Source organism: Suncus etruscus, chromosome 11, assembly GCF_024139225.1.
Source record: "Suncus etruscus isolate mSunEtr1 chromosome 11, mSunEtr1.pri.cur, whole genome shotgun sequence".
Taxonomy (NCBI): domain Eukaryota; kingdom Metazoa; phylum Chordata; class Mammalia; order Eulipotyphla; family Soricidae; genus Suncus; species Suncus etruscus.
The window spans coordinates 79,506,424-79,514,060 of NC_064858.1; positions in this window are offsets into that span (position 1 = coordinate 79,506,424).

Here is a 7,637-nt window from a genome sequence, read left to right on the forward strand (position 1 = left end):
GGAGGGAGGGAGGGAGGGAGAGAGAGAGGAAGGAAGGAAGGAAGGAAGGAAGGAAGGAAGGAAGGAAGGAAGGAAGGAAGGAAGGAAGGAAGGAAGGAAGGAAGGAAGGAGGAAAGGAGGAAAGGAAGGAGGAAAGGAAGGAAGCAGGGAAGGAAGGAGGGAAGGAAGGAGGTAAGGAAGGAAGCAGGGAAGGAAGGAAGCAGGGAAGGAAGGAAGGAAGGAAGGAAGGAGGGAGAAAAGGAAGGAGGGAGGGAAGGAGGGAGGGAAGGAAGGAGGGAAGGAAGAGAAAGAAAGAAAGAAGAAAGAAAGAAAGAAAGAAAGAAAGAAAGAAAGAAAGAAAGAAAGAAAGAAAGAAAGAAAGAAAGAAAGAAAGAAAGAAAGAAAGAAAGAAAGAAAGAAAGAAAGAAAGAAAGAAAGAAAGAAAGAGGGGCCGGAGAGATAGCATGGAGGTAAGGCGTTTGCCTCTCATGCAGAAGGTCATCAGTTCGAATCCCGGCGTCCCATATGGTCCCCCGTGCCTGCCAGGAGCAATTTCTGAGCCTGGATCCAGGAATAACCCCTGAGCACTGCCGGGTGTGACCCAAAAAACCACAAAAAAAAAAAAGAAGAAAGAAAGAAAGAAAGAAAGAAAGAAAGAAAGAAGAAAGAAAGAAAGAAAGAAAGAAAGAAAGAAAGAAAGAAAGAAAGAGAGAGAGAGAGAGAGAGAGAGGGAGGGAGGGAGGGAGGGAGGGAGGGAGGGAGGAAGGAAGGAAGGAAGGAAGGAAGGAAGGAAGGAAGGAAGGAAGGAAGGAAGGAAGGAGAGAAAGAAAGAAAGAAAGAAAGAAAGAAAGAAAGAAAGAAAGAAAGAAAGAAAGAAAGAAAGAAAGAAAGAAAGAAAGAAAGAAAGAAGAAAGAAAGAAAGAAAGATAGAAAGAAAGAAAGAAAGAAAGAAAGAAAGAAAGAAAAAAAGAAAGAAAGAAAAAAAGAAAGAAAAAAAGAAAGAAAGAAAGAAGAGAGGGGGGCCGGGCGGTGGCGCTCGAGGTAAGGTGCCTGCCTTACCTGCGCTAGCCTAGGAGACGGACCGCGGTTCGATCCCCCCGGCGTCCCATATGGTCCCCCAAGCCAGGAGCGACTTCTGAGCGCATAGCCAGGAGTAACCCCTGAGCGTCACCGGGTGTGGGCCCAAAAACCAAAAAAAAAAAAAAAAAAAAAAAAAAAAAAAAAAAAAAAAAAAAAAAAGAAAGAAAGAGAAAGAAAGAAAGGCAGGAAGGAAGGAAGGAAGGAAGAAAGAAAGAGAAAGAAAGGAAGGAAGGAAGGAAGGAAGAAAGAAAGAAAGAAAGAAAGAAAGAAAGAAAGAAAGAAAGAAAGAAAGAAAGAAAGAAAGAAAGAAAGAAAGAAAGAAAGAAAGAAAGAAAGAAAGAAAGAAAGAAAGAAAGAAAGAAAGAAAGAAAGAAAGAAAGAAAGAAAGAAAGAAAGAAGAAAGAAAGGAAGGAAGGAAGGAAGAAAGAAAGAGGGCCCGGAGAGATAGCACAGCGGCGTTTGCCTTGCAAGCAGGACCAAAGGTGGTTGGTTCGAATCCCGGTGTCCCATATGGTCCCCCGTGCCTGCCAGGAGCTACTTCTGAGCAGACAGCCAGGAGTAACCCCTGAGCACCGCCAGGTGTGGCCCAAAAACCAAAAAAAAAAAAAAAAGGAAAGAGAGAGAGAGAGAGAGAGGAGAGAGAAGAGAGAGAGAGAGAGAGAGAGAAAGAAAGAAAGAAAGAAAGAAAGAAAGAAAGAAAGAAAGAAAGAAAGAAAGAAAGAAAGAAAGAAAGAAAGAAAGAAAGAAAGAAAGAAAGAAAGAAAGAAAGAAAGAAAGAAAGAAAGAAAGAAAGAAAGAAAGAAAGAAAGAAAGAAAGAAAGAAAGAAAGAAAGAAAGAAGAAAGAAAGAAAGAAAGAAGAAAGAAAGAAAAAGAAAATTGGAGGTGGAGAACGTGATTCAGCAGTAAAGTACTTAACTTGCATATCTGAGGCCCTGCCAGAGTTTGATTTCCAAAGGGGGTAGGATGGATGGTAGCATGAGAGTAAAGGAAAGTATATATGGTGCTATAATAGGAATTTGAAAAGTACTTTTTGCTAGTGTTGGGCAGGCACCCTTGATTTATTCCCATCACCATCTTTTCTTTTTCTTGGGGGGGGGAGGCACACCTGGCAGTACTCAGGTTCTGCACTCAGAACAGTTCATTCAACGTTTGTGGGAAATCTAGGAATAAAAAAGAGTAGGACAGATCTGGGAGTCTTAGTGTCCCCATGCAAAAACACATTCCCCAACTTGTTGAGCCATTTCCCTCACCAGGTTTGGTGTTTTGTTTTTTTTTTGCTTTTGTTTTTTTTTTGTTTTTTGTTTTTGGGCCACACCCTGTGACGCTCAGGGGTTACTCCTGGCTATGCGCTCAGAAGTTGCTCCTGGCAACATATGGGGACCATATAGGATGCCGGGGGATCGAACCGCGGTCCGTCCTAGGCTAGCGCAGGCAAGGCAGGCACCTTACCTCCAGCGCCACCGCCCGGCCCCTGGTGTTTTTATTAATAAGAAAAACTATAAAAAACTAAATAACTGTACAAGTGTGCACAGCATATATGAATATAAGCATATAAATTTTTTTTTTTTTTGGTTTTTGGGTCACACCCGGCAGTGCTCAGGGGTTACTCCTGGCTCTACGCTCAGAAATCGCCCCTGGTGGGCCCGGAGAGATAGCACAGCAGTGTTTGCCTTGCAAGCAGCCAATCCAGGACCAAAGGTGGTTGGTTCGAATCCCGGTGTCCCATATGGTCCCCCGTGCCTGCCAGGAGCTATTTCTGAGCAGACAGCCAGGAGTAACCCCTGACCACCGCCGGGTGTGACCCAAAAACCAAAAAAAAAAAAAAAAAAGAAATCGCCCCTGGCAGGCTCGGGGGAACCATATGGGATGCTGGGATTCGAACCTCCATCCTTCTGCATGCAAGGCAAATGCTTTACCTACATGCTATCTCTCCAGCCCCAAGCATATAAATTTTAATCAAGTTATTGAAACAGGCAGGGTTAGAAAGACAATATAGCAAATAAATTACTTGCCTTACATGTGAAATCTGGGTTTGTTTGATTCCTTAGGCCACATCTTATGCCTCAAGCACTGCCAGATGTAATCCCTGAATACAGAGCCAGGTGTAAACCCAAAGCACCACCAGGTTTGGTCCCAAAATAAAAAAGTTGTTACACCAGGTCAGAGAATTAGCTTAATGGACTGTGTATGTGAAGAGACCTTGGTTCAAGCTCTGGCACCACATGGTCTCCCAAGACACTACCCAGAGGGACTCCCGAGCATAGAGCCAGGAGTATAACCTCTGAAAACTTCCAGAATGGGACCCCAAAAACAAACAGGAAAAGTTGTTTAACCAAATAAATTTAATTTTTTTTTTTGGTTTTTGGGTCACACCCGGCCAACGCTTCTGCATGCAAGGCAAATGACATACCTCCATGCCATCTCTCCGGCCCAAATTAATTTAATTATTAAAAATTATTTGAGGAGGGCCCAGAGAGATAGCACAGCAGCATTTGTCTTGCAAGCAGCCGATTCAGGACCAAAGGTGGTTGGTTCGAATCCCGGTGTCCCATATGGTCTCCCGTGCCTGCCAGGAGCTATTTCTGAGCAGACAGCCAGGAGTAACCCCTGAGCACTGCCGGGTGTGGCCAAAAAAAAATTTTTTTTGAGGAGAGATAGCATGGAGGTAAAGCATTTGCCTTACATACAGAAGGACAGTGGTTCAAATCCCGGCATCCCATATGATCTCCTGTGCCTGCCAGGTGGGATTTCTGAGCCTAGAGCCAGGAGTTACCCCTGAGTGCTGCCGAGTGTGACCCAAAAAACAAAAAAAAAAAAAAACAAAAAATTATTTGGGGGGACCAGAGTGATTGAATAGCATTTAGCTCAGGTTCAATCCCTGTGTCCCCCAAGCCTGCCAGTAGTTTATGAGCACAGAACTAGGAGTAACCCCTTGTTATGAGCTCCACCAGTGTAGCCCCCAAAATAATTTGAGTTATAGTGCCTGGAATTGAAGCCTGGTTGCATGCAACAAGCTGCTGTATTATCCCTGTCCATTTTGTTGTTGTTTGGTTGGTTTTGGTTCTTTGTTTGTTTGAGCCTGATGAAATTCAGGCTCTGCGCTCAGATATCCTTCCTAGCAGTACTTGGGAGATTCAGAGATTCTGAGGATCAAAATGATTGGCCATGTGCAAAGGATGCATTCTACCTACTGTGTTATTGTTCCCAGTACCCCTGCTCTTGTTTTTATGGTTTTTGTTTTGTTTTGTTTTGTTTTGAGGCCACATCTGGCTCTCTGCTCAGAAATCACTCCTTGCAGGCTCAGTGGACCAACGGAATGCTGGGGATCAAACCCTGGTCAGTCCCAAGGTCAGCTGCAAGCAAGGCAAACAGCCCTTTTGGTTTTTTGTTTGTTTGTTTGTTTGTTTGTTTTTCTTTTTCATTTTTTGGGTCACACCTGGCAGCGCTTAGGGGTTACTCCTGGCTCCATGCTCAGAAATCACTCCTGGCTGGCTCAGCAGATCATATAGGATGCCGGGATTCGAACCACCATCCTTCTGCATGCAAGGCAAACACCCTACCTCCATGCTACCTCTCTGGCCCCTGTACTTTCCCTCTTGCCCCAAGCTCACACTTCTTTGGCTGTGATGCTCACCAAAGACACAAGCCAGGTTGTAGTATTCACACATTCAGCCACAGTGCTTGCCAAGGTTTGCACTCCTCTATTACTATTTATTTATGTTGTTATTATTTATTTTGGGTCACACCTGGCAATACTCAAGGATTACTTCTAGCAGGGTGCAAGGGATTGAATCAGGGTCAAAGGCATGCAAGGCTAGCACCCTACTTGATGTCTCTCCAGCGCTCTTTTTTGTTGTTGCTGTTGGGGGGTTGGGCTACACCCTCCAGTACTCGGGGGTTACTCCTGGCAGGCACAGAGACCATATGGAATGCCAGGGTTCAAACCCAGGTCAGCCTTGTGGAAGATAAATACCTACCCACTGCACTATCACTCTGGCCCCTCTGGCCCTGCTTTCAAAACAAATCTTTATTTTAGGGGGCCCGGAGCAATAGTACAGCAAGTAGGGTGTTTGCCTTGCATGCAGTCGTCCCAGGTTTGATCCCTGGCATCCCATATGGTCCCCTGAGCCTGCCAGGAGTTATATCTGAGAGCAGAACCAGGAGTAACCCAGGAGTACCACTGAACATGAATCAAAAACTAAAAAAAAAAAAAAAAAAAAATCATTATTTTTGGGAGTTTGGGGACCACAACTGAAGTAAGTGCTCAAGATCATTCCTATTAGGACTCGGGGGATGCCAGTGATAAACCAGTCATCTGTATGAGACTCAGGCATCTTAACCCCTTATTATCTCTCCAGCTCTGTACTCCTTTAATAACTAATATTATTATTATTTTTTTTTTTTTGGTTTTTGGGCCACAGCTGGCGGTGCTCAGGGGGGTTACTCTTGACTATCTGCTCAGAAATAGTTTCTGGCAGGCACAGGGGACCATATGGGACACCAGGATTTGAACCAACCACCTTAGGTCCTAGGTCGGCTGCTTGCAAGGCAAACGCTGCTGTGCTATCTCTCTGACCCCTAATATTAATTTTCTTCAACAGCTTTACCAAAGGGGCCAGACAGATAATTCAGTAGGTAGTCAATTGCTTTGCTGTGGCCAACCCGGGTTCAATTCCTTGTACCCCATATGGTTCCTCAAGCCCACAATAAGTGATTCCTTAGTACAGAACCAAGAGTAAGTCCTGGGTGTGGCCCAGAAGAAGAAAATAAAAAGAAAACAGCTTTGCCAGAGATCAACTTCAGGGAGGTCAGACTAACCTGCCCAAGAGAAGAATCTAGACTTCCCACAGCCCCAGGCAGCCTTTGGAAAAAAAAAAAAAACCAAACTTAGGCCTGGGTATTCTCAATGTTTCTAAAAAGAAATGGCCTAGTCTTTTTCATGAGTCACTTCAAATTATTTATCTATGATTTTATTACTTGTTTTCTAACATCTTTCTTGTCCACAGTTATCCTACACTAAATATGCCTATTAGGTCTCCAGCATCCCATATGGTCCCTACCATCACCACCAGCTGCCAAGAGTCATTCCTGAGAACAGAGCCAGGAGTAACCAGGAATAATCCCTAAGCACTACTGGGTGTCACCCAAAATAAAAAATAAACAAGGGGGGCCGGGTAGGTGGCGCTGGAGGTAAGGTGTCTGCCTTGCAAGCGCTAGCCAAGGAAGGACCGCGGTTCGATCCCCCGGCGTCCCATATGGTCCCCCCAAGCCAGGGGCGATTTCTGAGCACATAGCCAGGAGTAACCCCTGAGCATCAAACGGGTGTGGCCCAAAAACCAAAAAAAAAATAAAATAAAAAAATAAACAAGGGCCAAAGGGATAGTATGGAGGTAAGGCATTTGCCTTGCATGCAGAAGGATGGTAGTTTGAATCCCGGCATGCCATATGGTCCCCCGTTCCTGCCAGGAGCGATTTCTGAGCGTAGAGCCAGGAATAGCCCCTGAGCTATGCTGGGTGTGACCCAAAACCAAAAATAAATAAATAAATAAAAATAAAAACAAACAATAAAAAAATAAAAACAATTAAAAAAAATCCTACCCTCTGTACTATCACTTTGGCCCCGTTTGTCTTGCAGGTTGGCAAACCTGGATTCAATCCCCAGCATCCCATATGGTTCAAGCATGCCAGGAGTGATCACTGAGCAACGTATAATATGGCCCCACGACACCAAATAAACAAAAATAACCTCCCCATAGTTATAGAAAGTATGTGGTCAGAGTATTTTGAGAATTTAGAAAGTCTGTATTTAACTTATCGGGCTTTTCTTGTTTTTCTTTTTTTTTTTTTTTTTTTTTTTTTTGTGGTTTTTGGGTCACACCCGGCAGTGCTCAGGGGTTATTCCTGGCTCCAGGCTCAGAAATTGCTCCTGGCAGGCACAGGAGGACCATATATGGGACGCCGGGATTCGAACCGATGACCTCCTGCATGAGAGGCAAACGCCTTACCTCCATGCTATCTCTCCGGCCCTTTTCTTGTTTTTCTAAATAGAGTTTTCCTACAGCAGGAGTTCAGAATTCAGGGAGTCGCACCACCTAGCTGTGTGGCTTTGGCATGCTATTTAACCTCCCTATGTCAGTTCCTCTGCCAAGTGGAGATGGCAGTGGAACATTGTGAGAATCATACACAAAATAAATAAGCATTCCATGAAGTTGAGTTGAATCTGAGTATCTCAGCCTCCACTTCAATTGGAGAGACTTCATCTGTTTTCTTAGCTCTCTCCACCCCAAAACACATTGCCTTTCTTTGGATATTTTCCAGTTCAAAGAGGTCTTCCAAAGCACAGAGTTCCAGCTGTGAACACAGCAGTTTTGAGCCAGAATAGTATCATTCATTAAAAAAAAAAAATACTGAGTATACTTGTGTGGGCTGGGAATTGAATTCAACACTTCATTCATTCATTACAGAAAAGAAATCTTTGTGGAGAAGACAAAGAGGTCATTGGGCTGACAATGCTTTACCTATAGGAGGCCTGGGCTCAATCCCTGGCAGTGTGTGTGTGTGTGTGTGTGTGTGTGTG